Here is a 20,637-nt window from a genome sequence, read left to right on the forward strand (position 1 = left end):
AATGACACTTTCCCTCTTTGACCTCTGCTCTGTTTGCTACAGGTTTGTGGGAAATGTGAACTAGAGCTACATTTAGCAGGAAGAATCTGGTTCTACAGTGAAAGGACAACACCCTACTTTGAATCTGTAGGCTTACCTGCTCGTGTTTGGATCTCGTTGTGATATTAAACATGTCAATGCACGGAGCTGTGCGATCATACCTAATAAAGCAGATAATAATCCCAAAGCTGAGCCAAACAGGCTCAGCGGGAGCGGCTGGTTTTGGTTTTCTCTGGCTCTCTGAGGCTCTGAGGGCAACCACCTCAATGGTCACAGTGTCTATGTTTTGCATCGTTGACAAGACTAAGCATTATCTTCTATTTTAGATATGCCCACACCACTTACAATCAGATGGCTGTGAACACTCTCCATGTGCCACCATCGGTGCCATCTACCACTTAGAAGCTCGCTGCCGCTGGACTATAAATGGGTACCGGGACAGACTGAAACGTCTTCATTTGGTTTGTGTGCGGCCCTGAGGAAAAGGGGCCTGGGAAACCAAATCACTGAGTCTCCATTTCACAGGGACGAGAAACCACAGGGCACGCAAACGGTTCCCCACAGACTGTTAACAATGCTCACTCCTCCGTTCCGCCTCCTCCTCCTCATCTGTCTAGATCTGTTGCAGAACTGACGGGGACATGTCCCTTGGTTCCTTTGTAGCCACGATTAAAGGCATTCCTTTCCAGCTCAATCAAAGACAACCCCAAAAATATTCCGAGGCAAGAATCTAACAGCCTCAAAAACAAATACGTGGACAGAAAAAGGGGAGAATAAATAGTAGCTGCGGTGAGAAGTCAATAATATTTTTTTTTCCTTTGCTTAGCCCTGCGGATCTTCTTTTTTCATCTGCCAATAATCAGCAAGAGAGCTTTCTAGTTCATCTGCTGCCAGCAGGGAGCCAGGCCCAGGCACTTATGTCAGTGTGCGTTAGAGGGGGAGGCAAAGAGAGCTCGCACCTCTCATCAACCTCCACCGCTCAATTACCAGCCGCTCAGGTCATACGGCTTGTGGAGGACTACTGGGTGAAATGCTAGATGTTAAATAATCAACATTAAGGAGATCGGTTTGGTAGATGAAAGAAATAGATCAGTGTGTGATTATTCTTTCATACAGATAGAAATCTGGATATATAATTCAAGACTGACTGAGGAGCCCTGCCCCCAGGCCTGGAAAGCCTGCCAGGGTGGTGCATATCAGGGAACAATTCAGTCAACCCTGCCACATGCAAGCTTGCAGGCGTGCACACACACACACACACACACACACACACACCTAAAAGTACATACTATCTGTTGCCTGGGTTCTGACTGACCCACTTCTTCAGTGAGTGACTCAGCCTCTCATGTCTGGGCTCTAAATCTTATGAAATGTCTTTTCTTTGCCTCTCTCACTCTCTTGAAACTCATTAAACACACACCTGTTCTGCACACACTTACAGCACACACACACACACACACACACACACACACACACACACACACACACACACACTTACAGCACACACACACACACACACACACACACACACACACACACACACACTTACAGCACACACACACACACACACACACACTTACAGCACACACACACACTTACAGCACACACACACACACACACACACACACACACACACACACACACACACACACACACACACACACACACACACACTTACAGCACACACACACACACACACACACACACACACACACACACACTTACAGCACACACACACACACACACACACACACTTACAGCACACACACACACTTACAGCACACACACACACACACACACACACACACACACACACACACACACACACACACACACTCTATATACCCAATGACTCCTGTATTTTACATGTCCGGTCAAAGTGACACTCCAGACTCACAAATGTAAAATTCAGTATTGGAAAGCCGAGTGCTGTTGCCTGTCTCTCACAGAGGTTACAGAAGTGATTGAGCCTCACTGCTCACTCTCAGCATTAATTAATGAACCTCAAGCAGTTTTCTTTATGTTCTATATCCGTCTCTGAAGATCAAAGCTTCCTCTTATTCAGCTTGGCAGAAGATTTTATAATGAGAGCAAATGTTTGTTTTAAGAACAGGAAAAGCGGTTGCCAAAAGGAGCACTGAGACCGCATGTAATAGTCGAAAGAGATCTGAATCTGGTTGCCCGGGTTACTGGGAAACACTTATCGTGGATGCCTGCTAAGATCTGGCCCGGTCTCGTGGGATCGGGCTGAGACGCCGACCCGCTGCTTCCCGTCCTGCCACCTTGGAGAAACATCAGCTAGTGGGTCATAGCTAAGATCCCTGTGTGAGGCTGAGTCAAGTGAGCGAGAGCACAACTGTGTATTGTTGCTAGAGGCCCCCGAGCATGTGAACATGTGTGTCTACTGATCCACGGGTGCAAAAAGTCCCTGTGACGTCCTGCAGGGGGGTGAGCAACAGTGCTGGGTGTAGCAGTGCTTTAAATCTCAGCGGTTACTTCAGGGAGGGTGGAGGGTGGAGGGGGGTGGAGGGGGGGGCTGAAAGCCACTGAGCCTTTCCTCAAATGTCATATCCATCCTTGGACCAATAACCAAGCACCGCTGGCTTCAGCACACACACACACACACACACACAGAGTTGTGGTCTAGCTGTGCCATAGGTGACACAGATCCACACTGCTCAGTCAAAGGGCCTTATATCTTCTGACCCTACACTAAGTCTGAGCGGCTGATCTGAGAGTGACGCCAGGGTCTTTCTCTGTCACAGCATCTGGAAAAGTGGCTGTGAGGCCCTCGCTGCTGCTCTCTTTGCAAATGCAAACGAACAGGAGGCATTACTGCTTTGGTCCTGTCAAAACAAAAGGCGTGTCATCTTTCCCCCCGCTTTATTGACAGTGTCAGCCCCATATCCAGTAACAGTTACCACAGAGAATGACTCGGGGAAATGTGATCCCATAATGAGGCCCAAATAATTACCACCAGCCCCAAATTTGCCCGGGCGCTTTCTTTAAGTAGGAGTGCTTCCCCCCGACTCCAGGCCCGTCAGACTGTCTCTCTGCTCTATGAAAGGGATTAGACAAGAGGGAAGAAAGAACCTGGAGATGGATCTGCAGGTTCTTTCTTCCCTCTCTGTCTAAGGAGTTGGTCTTAAAGGAGTGAGCTTGGATGTTGAGTACGTGGACCGGAGGAACAACAAATGTTTAAAGGTTGTTCTGATGCTGCGACACACTTGCAGAGACCATGTTGTGATAAACTGAAACTCCCAGAGCTGATTAGTCTTTGCTTTCCTCTCTGTCTGCTTCCCTTGATTCTAGGAGATGTTCAAGCGTCTCATCATAACGTGCAGCACATCAGTTCTGCTGGGATGAACTTTGCGCACCAAGCTGGGTGGGGCCACACCTACGCTTTGATCAGTGCAGCAGATTTTCACTCAGCTACGTGGAAAGTCAATACAAATGCTGGATTTTAGAGCTCAGTGAGTTGTAACACCCTAAAGGAAGCAGCTTAATATCTTAATGTGTGTTTGTGTTCCCAGCGTCATGTTCTCCTGTTGTGGTGGCCATGAGTGACTGTTCTTAGTGGCAGACACAGTCAGAGGGACACGCCCTACAAGAACCACTGACCTATATTATGTCTGAAGTCTAAAGTCCAAAGCGTGACAACAAACCCACATACAGAACAGAGAAAAGGCCCTGTGGCGATGAGCACTCACTGTGTAGCTTACAAATGACCATATTACCTTGGCAGGACAATAAACTGAAGTCTTTGGATGACGCAACAAAGCTAATATGTAATGAATGTTGTCCACAGAGCACATTACACACCATTATTATAGCCGCTACAGTAAATCACAGCAGAATGACCCCCCCCGTTATCTCTCTCTGTGAGTTTGCTGATGGGACACTGCACTGGGATCACCGTGGAAACACCACTAACAACTAGGGCCACTCCATCAGCCTCAGGCCGGCGCTAAGCTATACATTTCAAAGCTGGAGTTAAACATAAACACAGCACTTCCCTGTCATAACAAGTCAGAGGCTTGGTAACCCATCAGTTTGTTAGTATTGCAGTGATCCGTCTTCCCGGTAGACACGGGGGCTACATCCACACGTCCTCCAGGCTTCCTCCGGCCCGTCCCCGGCCCGCAGGGCCACTCTCAAACTCTCTCAGGTTCCACAACAGCAGTCAGAGAGAAAAGCCACACTTTTCAACGTGTCACTCACTCACAGTTGGGAACTAAGGTCAGCTATGTGGGAAGAGATTAGCCGGGGGAATGAGGAAGGGTGTTCACAGAAGGGAACTCCAAACTATGGGAGACGGACAGACACAGAGAAGCAGACCGAAGAGAAATACGAGGCGAAGAAACAGGAGGACCAGCTGTCTGCTCCTCTAATTACTGTAGATTACACTCGTTATTTGGGCATTTTTGGGCTCATGATTGTTAAACTGCGTCCATGTCGAAGGGCACACTTCACAGACTGTGCAACAAACACACAGTGTTGAACAGAATGAGATGAAGGGATGGCTAAAGTTATCACAGTTCATCCTAAGAGGGACATAAATATTGAATACCATTGAATACCGAGCCATCCGACAGCTCATCTCCACCTTAGCTTCACTGGGGATGAGACACTGACTGTAGATCGGGGGGGACCACTTCAGAATGAAACTACTAGTTGCACAGCAGAGAGCAGAGCGGCGACACCAGAGGGGGGGTCGCACAGCGGTTCTGTTTAACAAGAGACAGGTGCCTTTTTTACACACTTGCACATAAACTGAAAAAACCAGTAGGCTGCTGGGGGTGTTTTAACATCCCTCTTTCATTTGGAAATGCAATCCCATGCCCCCCACCCACCTCTGAGCCACCCACCCACCAACATGTCTCTTTTGCAGCAATAATACTGTTCTTAAAGAGGGGTCAAACTTTATTATGGCATATGAGAGGAGCCGTTTTCTTCTGCCCTCCCTCTTCCTCTCGCCGCTCCAGCTTTCCAACTGTTCTTCCAGTCAACCCCATAAAGCCTTAAACCCCAAACGCAGCTTGTGGGCTGAAAATGGATGCCACTGTACGATGACGTATGCAGCCAGTGAGCTTCTCTTTGTTCAAAAAGCTGTGTGTGAGGACAGGAACAGCCCCAAACCTCTGATGTGGAAATTTAACTAAACAGCTGCCATTTAAAACCACTCAACGAATAAAATGGTGATCGATATGAAGTATGCAACTACCTCCTGCCTGTTTACCATCACATCTCCACATTGTTCTGAACTGATGGTGAAAAAACATTATCGGCTCGTCTTCATTCATTTCTGCTAAAAATGCTTATTGATCAGACTGAGCTGAACACACTGTCAAAGTAATGCTGTTTAGATGGATTGATAAGTAGCAGCTGTGTAATGATTGTGACTGAAATATATGCTCTGGCATGTGGCTCTGTATAATGGATCACAGTCTTCCGTGTTGCCTGTGAGTTGGCAGCAGGTGTGCTTCACCTGTCAGGTGTTGAACACAAATGTGAATTGACTATAAAAGAGTTGCAGATACCTTTAAAGCTCAGTTATCGGGGTCAGAACTTACTCCATAAATCATTTTCCCTCCGAGGCATCCCCGTCCTCCCATCTGCTCAAAACAAGTGACGGACAGAAATGACTTAACCCCCTGGCTTCCTCTGTCCTCATGGTACTGGCTGATTCTTTAAACATCTGTATGGTTATTATACGCTGCAAACCCTTTCCATACTAACATGTGCACTAGCTGCATGTTTGGCCTTAAATCTTATTTTCCTGGAAAGAAGAAATCAGCCATAAAACAAAGGAGAGTCTAGAAGATGACTTCTTAGAAAGGTCTCCCGGAGCAAAAACACTGAGATTAAAAACTCCATAAAAGCTCTCTTTCAGATGAGGATTTTTAATGTGCAGTTGTCATTACCTACTATTCTGTCATGGAAGATCTCTAATTAAATCCAGGGGAGGATCCCGTGGAAAGGAAAAAAGAGAGAAAAACAGTGACATATTTCTCCACGGATGTCACTGTCTGCCGCCACCCCTCCACTCCGCCCCACAGGGAATCCCATAATCACCTGTGGCCGACGCTGGAGAAAAGCAGTCATAAAGGCAAAGAGCAAGTAAACACAACAACTAAATAAAGGGCTTCTCCATGTTATTTTTACTCTTTGCAAATGTTTATGTGACCATATGGCCTGGGCACGCACACACACACACACACACACACACACACACACACACACACACACACACGATGCATCCTTAGCAACCCCACCAGTAAATAGCTACAAAAACATCAGCAGAGAGCTTCTGTGATGTGGCCGCAGACTGCTTGCAACACACCTTGTAATTGGCAGCATAATTGTTTTCTTTTTCACTGCTATATTTCACTTTGGCTCTGAGGCAGGCGTTGAAGCAGCCTGATTTATGGTCAGGGAATGTGCTGAGAGCTTTTCAAGACAAACCAGCGCAGATGTTTCTGTCCGGCATGGGCGAGACAGGGACTGACGATGGCGCGTCTGGAGATCCACCTGAATGTCCGTCAGTCAGTGGAGGGAGGGAGGGTGGGACGGGAGGGGAGGGGGGAGGCTGAGAGGCTGAATCTCCTGCCCTCCTGTGGTGCTACAGTGCATGTGATCCCTGCATTCACTTCCTTGGTTTCCCTCCTTCTCTCTGAAGGTGCCCTGCTGGTGGCTTCTCCAGATCCAGATGGGTCCTGACTTGTTTTAATGGACAAACGTTGTGTCTTGTGTGCACTGAAGTCTATATGTACTGTATGGGCAGGGGTGGAGGGTGGGAAGTGGGGGGGCCTTGGGGGGTAAACGTCGCTGAGGCGTGGGCATGCAGCCAGGAGCAGGGAGCTCCTCATGGAATGCCATGGAAAAATGAGACAGAGGAATGCAGACTCCAGTGAGCAGTGTAAACAGGCTGGGCTGAGAGAATGCTGCCATGCCGCTTTGAAGTCACTTCATCTCCCGATCTCACACACACACACACACACACACACAGGCATGACCTACTGCTGGATCATTAACCAAGAAAGCCTGATTTTAGCAGGTGACCAGTAAGTTGTGCTTCGTTTGCACACTGACCTCAGCAACACCGCATGTACAGTACATGTGTGTTTGCAGCCCCGCTCAGTGTCCCCCCCCCCCCCCCCCCGGCCGGAACTTACACTCTATTTATTACTCAAACACAGATGCACTCACTTGAACACATGAGCACACATATGCACCCACGCACATGCCAGCGCAGTCACATACGGCACGTCCACACACACAAACATACACAGAAAGTCACACCTGCTCTCCCTCTGCATGCACGACACTTCAAGGCTTCCGGCCCGCGCTGACGACAGTGGACTTTATGAGCCGAGTCCATCCATCTCCCCAAACTCCCTCCCTGCCTCTCCTGCCCCCCCCTCCCCACAGCCCTCCACTCCTAGTCCTGCTTCAATATGGCCTTTCAACATCTTTGTTGAGCGTGCGGCAGTGATATCAGGCTAAGAATGTCTCTGGTGTAGACAGTAGACACGCAGGCACCGGAGCCTCCACCTCAGCGTCTGAGCCAGCCGGCTGAGGAATCCACTCAAGTGGGCAGGTAAACACTGGTGCCCTTTGGAACACCACTCTCTCTTACAGCCAGCGGGTGTGTCTGGGAGAGAGACTGAGACGAGTCGGACATCAACCCCCCCTCAGCTAGACGGTGTAAAGATATGTAAAATAGAGGTTCAAAGCAGACTGTGGTTTGGTTCATAGTTTAGTTTTCAGAAAAACATAAAGTCTAATTTTTGTTTTAAAAGTGAAGGCGATTAAACATTGGTATATGATGATTATATTATATATCTGTTTCTGAGGGAAAAAACACATTTGTGGGTTTTTTTCTGGACATATTTTCTTCTTTTTAGCCAGAGGCTAGCCTGACTGATGCATCACGTATCTCTCGTGCATTAAACTATAATCAAAATGTATTAGAATGTGAAGAGCATTAATATTTAGTGCACTTAACCGAAACATGTTACAGTGAATCCAGTACCAAAGGGGATGGTTTATGGTAGTGGTAAATATCTCCATGCAAGTTTCATTGACAACATTCAGACTTGTTGCTGTAAATACAAGCAGTGCTGATCCTCAGTGAGGGGACGGAGGGCCGGATGATAACATCTGCCTGCTCCGACAGCAGCACACACTCAGCACGGCTACCATGAAACACATCCATACATACACTCATAAAAGTCTCTAGTGTATATAAACATAAATCACCTGTCCGGCTTGGTAACAGTGTGTATACAGTACACACACAGACACTAACAAAGGAAGGTTGAGCTGTAGCTGCTGCTGCTGTCTGCCATTGGACGGCTTCCATTTTCACAGAACTGTGCCATCTCAGCAGGAAGAGTCTGAGCCCGAGCCCGATGAATGAACTCGGCGGTATTCACCTACTGTATTTCTGTCTGAGGGCCAGTGAAAAAAAACACTATTTAGATAGAATAACATCCAAAGTATACTCCGACATAACAAATCATGCACAAATTACATTCCTTTAGACCTCTTTCCTCTCTGAACTGTGTTTGGTGCATAATTACAGAAGGGGAAGAGTACGCTGAGTGTGTTGGGCCACACTTGAAGTGCCTGAGCCAAGCGAGCAGCACAGCGGGAACCTTGTGCTGCAGCACTTCCTGTTTTAAAGGCCTTTCAGCAGCCTTGCGCTCTGCCCCGCTGTATTGTGCGGGATGAGAGGTAGGGGAGCCCCGTCATCACCGCTGTGTGTCATATCATGGGGAAGCTTTTAAATTAGTACAGGTCTGCTAGTGTACTCTGGTACCCGCTGGATATATCTCTTTAGCAGGGACAGTCTGTCTGTGATTTAGTCGATACCACAAGTGGGCACCGCTCCACCACTGGCCCACACTGAGAGAGGGCTCTGTCAGGAGGGTGGGGTACATGAAGCCCCAGCAGCAGTTCATCTACCTCAGCCAAACACTCGTACTCTCCTCCTCCTCCTAACCTGGAAGCTCTCTGGGCCTGCAGACAACACTTTGCTGTTTTTCTGCAGATTCTTGGCAGCACCAGAGAAGGCCTTTCAATTCAATCAGGCAAACCCAGACTGTACTCGAGTTTTGCGTGCATTTTTTCTTTTTACTATCGTTGGCTAAGATTAATCGTAAACAGAGACTCTGAATCCTCCGTGCTGTGTCCTCTCTAGGAGGAGAGGGTTTGCCCCCGACAGAAAGTGTGCCTTCCTTACTTTTAGCCTCTGGCACACGACTAAACCGGGCTGGGGTCAGTTCCAGGGAGCTCCTTAAGTCATTTCCTGGTGGAATATTTATTTCAATTTCATCTTTTCATGGGGTCAGTCTCTTCACTCCTGAGCCTTTCTTCTGGGCCCCATCAAAACATTTCCCTTTCTGTCCTTGCCTTGTCTTTAGGGGGAGATTTACCGCTGGCACTCCTTTGTGTTCTAATATGGTGGCTAACCCAACAGCTGTAGACACAGGCCCAGGCCATCGCTGACAGAGACAGGGAGAGTTGATAATGCTCAACAGCATACCACCTCACCACCGGCAGGGCTGGACTCCCATGAAGACTTTACACATAAGACAGGGATCCTGCTGAAGGCAGACCCGGGGTATAAAGAAGTATAGAAGTATAAAGTAGACCCAGAGTTGCATCATTCTGCTACTTATTCTGCTTAATTCCAACAAGGCAAAATATATTAGCTCACATGATGTGATTTGTGTGTGTGCAGAGCATTTACACCCCTTCTCTTTTACTTACACTTCATATAAATTGTGGCATTGAAAAATGAATCATCAACTATTGTGATCATTTCATCTGTCATCCATCATGTATACCGCTCATCTTTGAGGGTCGCAGGGGGCTGGAGCCAATCCCAGCTGACACTGGGCGAGAGGCTGGGACACCCTGGACTGGTTGACTGGTGGTTAGGGTTAGGGTTACTGGTTGACTGGTGGTTAGGGTTAGGGTTACTGGTTGACTGGTGGTTAGGGTTAGGGTTACTGGTTGACTGGTGGTTAGGGTTAGGGTTACTGGTTGACTGGTCACCAGTCAATCACAGGGCCGACACACACGCAGACAGACAATTATTCACACTCACACCTTAGAGTAGCCATTACTGTGCAGGTTTTTTCTACCAAAATACTGAACATTTGCTTATTCATCCTTTCAAATATAACAATTAGCTGCTTTGTTTTAAATGATAGTAAATGACATGTTTGGGGGTTTAAAACAAGATATGTGAAGACATCATCTTGAACAGTTAGCTGATGGTCAGATCACTTGATAATGAAAATGAGCATTAGATGACTGCAGAATTCCACTTTTGAAGAAGTAACCAAGAAGTGGGTTAGACAGCTTCTTTACTCCCCTCATGCATGACGGTGGGTAAAATCACAGCTTGGCTCAGGATTTACATGCAGTCCAACACTACAGCACAGTCTCAGAAGTCCTCGTTAAAGGCCCCAAGGAATAACTATCACTATCTATCATTACATGCCAAGAGCATTATATGTTATTTTTACCATAATCACAATGTTGTCCCTGATTTCTCACACTTGGGGGTGTATTCCATTTAAAAAACCACATAGACCCTGAGGTGACCTCAGCAACCACTCCTCAGTTAAACCTTAAAGAGTGACCCATGCGTCGTGGTTCATGTGTCAAACATGTCAGACAAGGGGAGAAAATTACAATGTCATGAATCACTGGGTTCAGTATCTTTTTCCAAGTCTAAACTCCATGAATGGCATTCCTCTGCATTACAAAGGAATTCAAATTTCCACTGTGGCATTCTGCGGTTAGGGCCCGCGGGCAGGTCCAGGGGTCTACGACACAAACAGGACCCTGCTGACGGAGGTGGGACCCATTCACAAAGACGGATCAACTCATCTTTACAATAAAGACAGGCCTGCCTGGCTGGCAACCTGATCTATTTTCTTTCCAGAGTCACTCAGCAGTCTCACATTAGACCTTTACACTTCCTCTGCCGGGTCTCCTTCCTCTGGCCCTGAGGGTGTGACGGCCATGGGTATCTGTGAGTCTCTGAGACAGTGTGTGTGTGTGTGTGTGTGTGTGTGTGTGTGTGTGTGTGTGCACAGTAGACACAAAAGGAGGTGACCTCATATGACATGAAAGGAGACTGGAGAATTCTGTCTCAACTGGAGTCAACTGGAGGGTCCACAATGCCGACAGTCCTGCAGTTGCCTATTAACTGTCATCCGAGTCCCCAGACCGCTGAACCGCCCGCGGCACAGAGAAGAAGAAAAGTCCAGTATCGGGTTTTTCCTACCTTCTGTCCGACCGATCAGATCATTAAAGTTCAGTGCTAATTGAAGACTACTAGGAAGGAATGTTGTACTTAGCAGCGGGCAGGTGACAACAACAATGTGGCAATAACTTTTCATCACCTTGTCCTGCAGCTGTGGGAGGGTCAGGGGGAGGGTGGGAGGCATTTACTGCCATGCGAGGGGAGGGACTCAGTATAAAGTGGAACCAGAATTTCCTGATCCATTTTTGTCGGAGCCTTTGTAGACAAGCCAACACATCTCCTCGGTCGAGTGCACACACACCTGCACCCGGCGGAAAGAAGGAGAGAGGAGAAAAAAAGCGATGGAACTCCACTGTAGAAGTAAATAACCGCATAAAATTAGACTCCTGGCAGGGAAACCATAAAGACTGAGGGAAAGCACAGCATTCCCTCAGTTAGGTCCATTCAAGCCGCGCTGCTATGTGGGTGGGCTGCAAATCAGAACCAGCTTTTACAGGCCGGTTCCTCAGAGGGATCAGCGCTGTGTGGCAAAGGCCGGCTGCCACTCCGCCAAACTGCATCACGCTCCAGCTCCCCCGTGGTAAACCACATCACAGCCAAACCAACAGCGACCCTGACCTTTGAGACCACTCATCACCTCCCGATTGTCACGTCCCTCCCGCTGCCATTCACACCAGCTTATCATTTCAGGATAATGGTAAAATAACAGAGCTGTGGACTGGGGGGGGGGGCAGTGCATCTACATGAATGGTTGAGTTGAACAGCTCCAAACAAGCTCTTGTGGGTGTTCTGCTGATGTTAAACATCTGTCTGTGTGCTGAAAGGTAACAACACAGGAAGGGAAAACATCCACTTCTTCAGATAGTGTTCACATCTTCCACAGCACATTCTTTACTGTGTGACATGTGTGTGTGTGTGTATGTTCTAAAAATAGAACAGAAAATCATTTCACTACCACAAATTCTCAGTTTGACACAGCTGATTGTTTTAGTACAAGTAACAATACAGATTCATTAATCTGCTGATTAATCACTGAAGATATTATTTTACACTGACAGAACAGGGAAAGGCAGTAACGTCTCTCATCTGAGAGACAACAACCAGACGTGTGGTCAGAAAAGATGCCAAGATTTCCTCTGACTAATTTTCTGTCAGTGGAGTGATTGATTTATCAACTTACCAATTAATCTAATCGGCAGCTCCGTTTGAGTCCAAATGGAAAAAGGTACAAGCTAAGACAGCCAGAGGAGTTAGTGAGCCAAACCAGAGCTAAAGTCAGTAATATAATTTACACTGAGCAGATGTGACAAAGTGGACCCCAAAGGGATTCTCATGGTGCTCTGGTTCTACTAGAAGTGTGTCGGTCCCCCTCGGTCCACACATCAACCATGACGACTACACATGTTGATATATCAAGGTGAGATCTTATTTAAATCACATAGTTATAGGAGGCCATCATAGTGGGTGGTATCACTGGTCTCACATAAACTCTATAATGATAAATATTATGTCACACTTGATGATATTAGGAAAAAAAGTGCCACGCAGTTGTGTTTATTAACAAGTTAGTGTTATCTTAATATCATTCTAAAATCACCAATCTTTAATCTAGCATGTTTTAACTGATTCTACCCCATCCTGCCCCCCCGGCGATCATCACAGTGCTGATCTCACCACATGAAATGAGCAAAACATACTCACGGTGCAGAAAGTGACAGTGATGACAGTTTGAACACACTAATCCAGTGTTTGCTTCCTGCTCTGCCCTCCATTTAGTTTAATTGATTTCATCTGCCCGTATGAAGGTGTGACTCACGGCATTCAATGAGCTCAGTAATGGCAGAGGAATTAATTCTGTCTGATGCTCATAAAGCTTTACGTAAACTGTAGGTGTGTCCCTTTATGTATGTCGGTATTCAGACCGGTCCCATAGCCTACAGTGAACTGTTGAATCAATACCAGCAGACATGTGTGACTCAAGCAGGAGTTTAGTCATCCTGACATCCTGACACTGATGAAGAGCGAGCCTGCGGTGAGTCATCCTGATAGCACCGGCTGCTGTGCTGATCAAGCTTACGCAGGACGACTATGAACTTAAGTGGTTATCTCCACTCTCTCTGATTCTTGGCACACAAACACCCTTTAAACACGCTTTCCAACTGAGGTGGCAGCTCCACGCGTCACTCAGCCTAACAAAACAGTGAAATATCATTAGTCTGACTGCCCTACTCCTGTGCCCTGATGCATCCCTCAACAGCACCAGATACACCCAAGACTTACTTGGCTGATGTCAGCAGACCTAAAATGTGAGTCTGTTTTTAATTCTGTTTCAGTGGCTCCTGTTTAAATTCAAAGTACATGTTCGAGAACGAATGCAGACACTAAAGAAGAGTGGAGTGAAAGACTTTCTTGACAAAGACCAGCAGACCAGGACTCTGACAGAGGCTGTGCCGACGTGACTCTACTCCCAGTGCTGCTGAGCCTCAGGGTGCCTCCTGTGTGATGGCTGTTTTACCGGCAGTCCTTAATTCTTCAAAGCGCCAACGACTGAGCACTGATTTACTGCGCTAGAGGGAGGTCTCAGCCCAGCCTCTCTCCTTCTGCTTTTTATCTAATTGTCAATGATCTTTGATCTTTCTCCTCATAGATTGGGTGCTGTCCACCCCCAGAGCCCCCACACAGGTAAACATTTAGCTCACACCTGAGCTGGAGATCCCAAACCACAGTTGTAGACACTTCTGAGACTCAGCTTACAATTGGACACCATGTTAAAGGAACAGTTCGGCCTTTGCCAAGAGTTAAATAAGAAGGTAAATACCACTCAAGTCTGTCCTTCAGGTGTGAGGCGGGGGCCAGCAGCCACTTAGCTTAGCTTAGCTTAGCTTAGCATTCAGAGTGGGTTGTGAGGTGGGGGGGACGTTAGTATCTACCAACAAATGAAAAATGAATGAACAAATGGAAATGTGACTCCTGGTTAACTCCAAATGTGTCTTCTTTACATCCTGGCTCCTCTAAGCTGACTACTGCTCCCTCAGGGTCCCTGGGACTAAACCAGCTGCTGCTGGTTAGTTATATTACATTATATTTATATAATCACGCTTTCAATGAGTAGTATAGAATTACTTATTGGTGATATTTTACAAGTAAATTGGCCAAAACTGGAGTCCAGTGATCCTGAATCCTTTTGGTGGCACAGATGAATAGATGATAAAAGCTAGTGTGTTAGCGGTAGCATCATCATTACACAGGGAATGGGAGAAACTAGCTGTCTCCTTAATGTGCAGGAGAAAAGGAAACAAACTGAGGCTCAGAGATGGTTGATCCATCGGTGAGTCACTGTAATGTAACACACACCATGTGAAGGGCCTCAGAGATGCTAAGTGGCTTCTGTGATGCACTCAGGACCATCCACTGTCACTGGTCAGTGCTGAGGTACAAGCAAACTTCTGTGTCTACACGGAAATACAACAGCTGCCTAGACGTCGCTCTCTATCGGTGGTTTACTTTAGGCAGTCCTCTAACACACATGAGCTCGCACACACACCACACACACATTTACAGGCACAAGAGCATGGGAGCGTCTGCGTTATTTGGGAGTGGTGAAGTGAGGTTGGCAGTGTTTTACTGTGAGTGTGTGTTTGTCTCACTGCACAGACCCCACAGGCCAGACAGCTCTAGGAAAGGAGCCGGGACTGTCGCCTCAGGAGAGATGGATGGGCTGGGAGATCAGTGCGAGGGGTGTGAAAGGGAAGGCGGGAAGGGAAGGAGGGGAGGAGAAGGAGGAGGAGGAGGGGTGTGTCTCAACACGCAGCCCCTCTGGGTAGACGGGCAATGACATCCAAAGCACTTCCTCCCTAGTACTCCCTCCAAGAGGAACATGTTGTTAAGGTAGAGAGAGACAGACCCAGAATCTCAGACATTCATCACAAGGGAGCGCCATATTAGTGGTAAAGGCCCAGAGGAAAATACAGCGGCATGCTTCTTATCTGGCCCCACCTACCTGGTCACCGGGTTCACCCTTATTTTATCAGACACTTTCCACTTTCACCAGAGGTGGAAATTCATTTCCTTTGATTAATTTCCTTGAAGGCAACAACCTCGACTTTGGGCTTGTCCCGAAGAGTCTGCTCAGAAGCGAACGACTAAAAGAACAACATCTAATCTAATGCCAAGCTGCATTTGTGGCTGATTTGCTTCAGAAACGGCAAAACTAAATGTAATCCCCATATTGATTAAAAACAACAACAAAAACAACAGCGATAGGGAAATATTTAACATAGCTGAGGCTGAATTCAGTGGAATAAATTACAAATCTCATGGGGATTATAAAAAAGCAACTGTCATGTGAAACCCCTATCGTCTGAGGAGGAAGTGAAGCCGGCCCAGGGTGTTTTCCACATTACATGCAGCCTTAATATCAAAGGAGATAACAATTCCAGCTGCGTCGCTGTTGCAGCTACACGCAGGATCATCTGGAGGAGTCATCCCCCGCCAGCGGCTGCAGCCCCCCACCCGACACCGCCAAACACGATGCACAGCCAAGTTCAGATCCACACACTCATACTTCTTCATGCACAAATGTAGCGTTAGTCCTAATTCTGTGAATCAGATCCACACACCTACACAGACATAACAACAGGGGTTAAATGGGAGGCCCTTTTTAGTTAGTTTCCTGCCTTTGTACCAGCTGGGGCATGGGATATGAAGCAAAATTCTCTATTCTTAATAAAGGCTGTCGCTCCCTTCAGAAGCTTAATTAGAGGCTGAAGTGGTTGCACGCGATGGATCTGGCCCTAGGCACAGACCTGCGACAGCTGAGCTGCTGAGCTCCTTTGGTGTGGATCTGCTCAGAAGCTCGGCGTCTATTTGGCCCTTCAGGCCAATCAGGCAGAATGTGGGAGAGGAGCAGGCAGGTAGATCAGATATGAATCAAAAACACTAACACGCCTGTCAAGCTGCAGGACCCCCAAGGAGAGCAAAATTCATGGTGTGGTCTTCCTGTGTTCTCCACACACATTTGAGATTTGAGAGTGTTTAGTGAATGAATGGAAGAAGGAATGATCAACAAACAGGAAATACTCTTATTGGCCGTTTTGAGTAGGATGCAAAGATCAGTACCCGCCTCACTGTGTCTGCACGCTGAATCCAAAGTTAAAGCCAGGAGAGGGTTAGCTTAGGTAAGCATAAGGACTGGAGACAGTGGAGGACAGCTAGTTCGGACCACGAGTAAAAGAATCTGCGTACCAGCACCTCTAAAGCTCATGATCTAACCATCACATCTCCAAGTTTGATCCGTCCAAACACACAGGGAGCAGTTTCACAGGGACTTGTGTGTGGGACTATTTCTTGGCCAGGTGCAGTGCCTTCCTTGAGTCTTGTCGTCATAATGAGGCCTTACTCCTCCACATGAAGTCAACAAGAGACCTGATCTTGGCCAGTGTCTTTAAGAGGAGGTAAATCTGATTGATCCTGTTATCACTGTGTTCCCTTAACAAAAGCTGCAGTTCTACAACAGAAAAACAGTTGGATCAATAAAGTTTTTCTGAATAGTGTGTGCATAGATTTGTGTGACACACTTTGAGTAAACCTGGCAGATACCTACATATCATTCCTCTTAACAGATTTCACACTGTGATGTAGAGCGAGCTGGCTGTCCATAAACATGGAGGCCAGCTGGTCGACAGGGAGAGGGCACCAGAGATCTCTCACACACTGCTGGAGTGTGTGCAGCCACAGAGTACAGGTGGATTTTGGCCAATAAATCGCTCTGGATTGTAGAGGCACTGAGACAGACATTATACTAACTAACTCCTGAGCTCCACATACATGCTGCGCTGCTCTGCAAGACACTGTGATCTGTGAAACCACCAAACATCCCATTTAATGCTGTTGTTTGCATAAAAATCTCCAGTCTTTACTTTTTCTCAGCTGACCAAACCGTTGTAACCAGCTCCTCGTCTCTGCTTCAGGCTGATGCCTGGCTGTATAAATAGAACTCGATACAGCGTTGAGGCGAGGCGCTGTCACTATGAAAGATGCACGGTGGAGCATGAAGCCAAAAAGCCACTTCCTGCTATAAAGACATTAGGCGGATGAAACGTGCTGCGTCTGTTCTGGGGGCCCAGCAGAGTTAGAGTTAGCCTTCTAACTCCACTAACTTGAATGGACATGAAATGATTCTCTCTTCTAGACTTTCTAAGTGTTATCAGACAGAATGGATCAAACTCTGATGGTGTAACCAGTCACTTTGTGGGGTTTGTAAGGCTCAAGAAACAAAGGCCCAGTGCACTTCCTGGGGGCTTGGGCTGACGGCTCTAGGCTACTCGCACAGCATGTGACCAAGCTGAATACGGGTAATGTAGGGGCCAGGACACATGGGATCTATAAAACAAGACAATGCATTGATTTTGATCCTTCTTTTTAACTGTCCATCATGAGACCAGCAGGGTTATCAGAATGCACTCGGACAAGAAGAACGTATTTAGTTCGTGCATGTAGAGGAAGAGAAGCTTCACAGCTGAACTGAACACAGGGATGCTTGTCTCTCCTCTGACATTACATAAAATACAGTCTACACACACCATGGGAGACCATTTCAGGAAAGCTGCGATACAGGCTGTGTTTTCTGCACATGAGTAGAAATATAAAGACAGTAAAGTAAGCCAGACCTGACACACCAGGCCTGTGTTGTTTCAGGTCTTATTGTCTTTAAGTGCAAACAGATTGAACTTTATTGCAGAACACAGCGTATTCACTTGTAATCATCATACAAAAATAACTGCTTTGCCATGTGTCCATTTTGTGTGCGCACCTCTCTCTTCCCTTGTGACATCGACGTGCTTGTTGTTGTCTGAGGAGCGAGGAGCAGGATCTTCCTACGATGGACTTTATTATGAGCAAAAATAAAAGCACGCCGACAACAGACAAGGAAAAAAAGAAAAAAAAAAGCTTGCGCATAAAAGGGAACTGATAAGAGAGCTAGATTGGCGATAAGAGACAAAGACTGTGCATGCAGAAACGCGCCAAGACCAAAGAGATGAGGGCCTTCGATAACACACACTGAGCTGAAGGTGGCGAAAACACAAGCGTCTGAAATGGACGGACAGGAAGAGAAACGACTTGGGAAAAGAGAGCGAGAGAGATTGAGGGTGAAGATGGAAGTGTGTGTGTGTGTGTTTGTGTCACAGTTGCACCTGTGAGTAATCTTGGGTTCGTCCGTGTGCTTCGACAGGCATCTCTGTAGGCTTCGCTTCCTCTAAATGGGCCAGATGAATATGTAATCTGTCCCCTTTCATCCCGATCCTTTATTTCCACCCAGGCCACTTACAGTAGCCCGCTCTGCTGCTGATCACGGTGGCATGAAAACGCAGCATACTGTACACGAGCTCCACAAAAGACAGGTCGCAGGGTCAAATCTCCCCCAGCAGCCAAACCACTGAGCATGACGACTATCTTAAGACTGGCAGGACTTTACGATACCCATCTCTGTGTGCTTATAGGAGGAATGCAACAAAAGAAAAGGGTTCTGTGTGTATATTTGAGTTTTACTGCCAACAAGCACAAAGCGACACAACAATATGAGGGCTGATAAATACCAATGACTCAACAATTACTTCCCCAGGTGTTCAGACTTTGTGTCTTACTGTCCAGCCGGTGCTCTGCTTTGGAACAAATATGAAAACTCCCCAGCTGTTGGAATTTCAAGACCGTCCCAACACACACGTACACACACACGGCAGCGCAGTGTGTTCAGCGAGATCCTCCCCAGTCGGCCTCCTGCTCCACATGTATTTAGTTTAGAGGACAGCTACACAAGCGAGCAGTGTTACAAGAGGTTTTAGTATCAAAGGTTACAAACGCAGCAGCGAGCGTCAGCTTTTCAGTCAGAGCTGACACAGTTGTTGCCAGGTTTTATTCAGTTCGCTCTGCCTGATGCGATTAGCACACATTTCAGTCTTGAGGAGGAGTTTAATAAATCTCACAGGTCATCTAATTATCTTCATCAAGCGAGGGCTGGAATTGTGATTTGAAAGAGGGAAAACTGTTCACTTTGCTTCAGGCCTCCAGACAAAGCAGGGAGGTGTTAGCCCCTGGGCTCTCTCTGGCTTCACACATCACCTTTTATCTGATTTGGATGATGTGTGTAATATGGGAGTTCCAAGACGTCGCCTCCATCCGGTTGAAAGATGAGGACTATGGGGCCGTCAGCTGATGTCAGAGATGATTTATAAACTTTCCACAAATACTCGGAAAGCCCATGACAAACTAACCCCGCTGGGCAAAACAAAATCCTTCACCCGGGGGATAAAATGATAAGAGATCTCAGTGTTTTGACTGTAAGCAGCATCTGACGGGCCGGGGTAACGGCTGAGGGGACGGTGGAGCCCACAGGTTAAGGCAGAGTTTACACTGCAGCTTGATGTTGTCACATAACTGTACGAGCAGATGATACCGTATGGGCCATGGACACAAGCAAAACATCAGAGACGAACTATGGAAGAGTTACTTTCACTTCGAGTCCCGTTGGCTAATCTCTCATCTACTGTAAGTCCGTGTCTGTCTACACCACCGTTTGGCCGATTAGGGAAGCACTCGTGTTTTTCCCGCAGACATGGCAAGCTGTCTGCTGTCCATCAGTCCACATCAAGCACATCCAACGTGCAAGCCTCCATCTCCTCCTCCTCCAGATAGAAACTGAGGCCGAAGACGGGCGCCATGCCAAATACACTAGATAGTTTCATCCACAGCTGCAAGCAGGCGGCCGGCCCAAGTAACAATGGAGTCCACTCATTAAAGCTAACCCGACTCTGACAAAGAGACGCGGGGAAAGAGCAGGGAATGGCAAAAACATAGAGGAAAATGAAACTGAGATGTTCAAAGAACTACTTAAACAGATGATAAACAACGATCAATTAGGAAATATTAGTCTTTGGTGGCTTAAAAAATGGAATTCCATCAGAGAAATAGCTTTCAGTGGAAGGAAAGGCAGTGGAGCAGTCTGTGATCATGGACAAGACTCAAGAAGTGATATGAGCCGATATGAGATATGATCTGGTTTTGTATCCTCCGGCTACGCAGAGCATGCCTCCCACGTGCAGAAATTAAACCAAGCACTCCACTTCCAAAACACCACAACTACTATCAGCAGCAACAGTCGTATCAGCCTACAAAATGCTAATTTGCTGACGTGCATGATGTAATTAAATATATACGATGAAACAGAACTAATGTGTTGGAAAAACAGCTTGCATCTTGTATTATGTACCATAGGCTGCTATCCTAGATGAGTAATCGGTTTCTGAACAGCCCGT

The 20,637-nt window shown here is 47.0% G+C and overlaps 1 protein-coding gene across 1 annotated transcript in view; it reads right to left on the reverse strand.

The window, feature by feature from the left end:
• Positions 1-20,637, reverse strand: part of LOC139212918 (E3 ubiquitin-protein ligase RNF43) — a 69,563-nt gene that overhangs the window by 27,000 nt on the left and 21,926 nt on the right. The window lies entirely within an intron of this gene.

The sequence above is a fragment of the Pempheris klunzingeri genome, chromosome 14 (genome assembly GCF_042242105.1).
Source record: "Pempheris klunzingeri isolate RE-2024b chromosome 14, fPemKlu1.hap1, whole genome shotgun sequence".
NCBI classification, from domain to species: Eukaryota; Metazoa; Chordata; class Actinopteri; order Acropomatiformes; family Pempheridae; genus Pempheris; species Pempheris klunzingeri.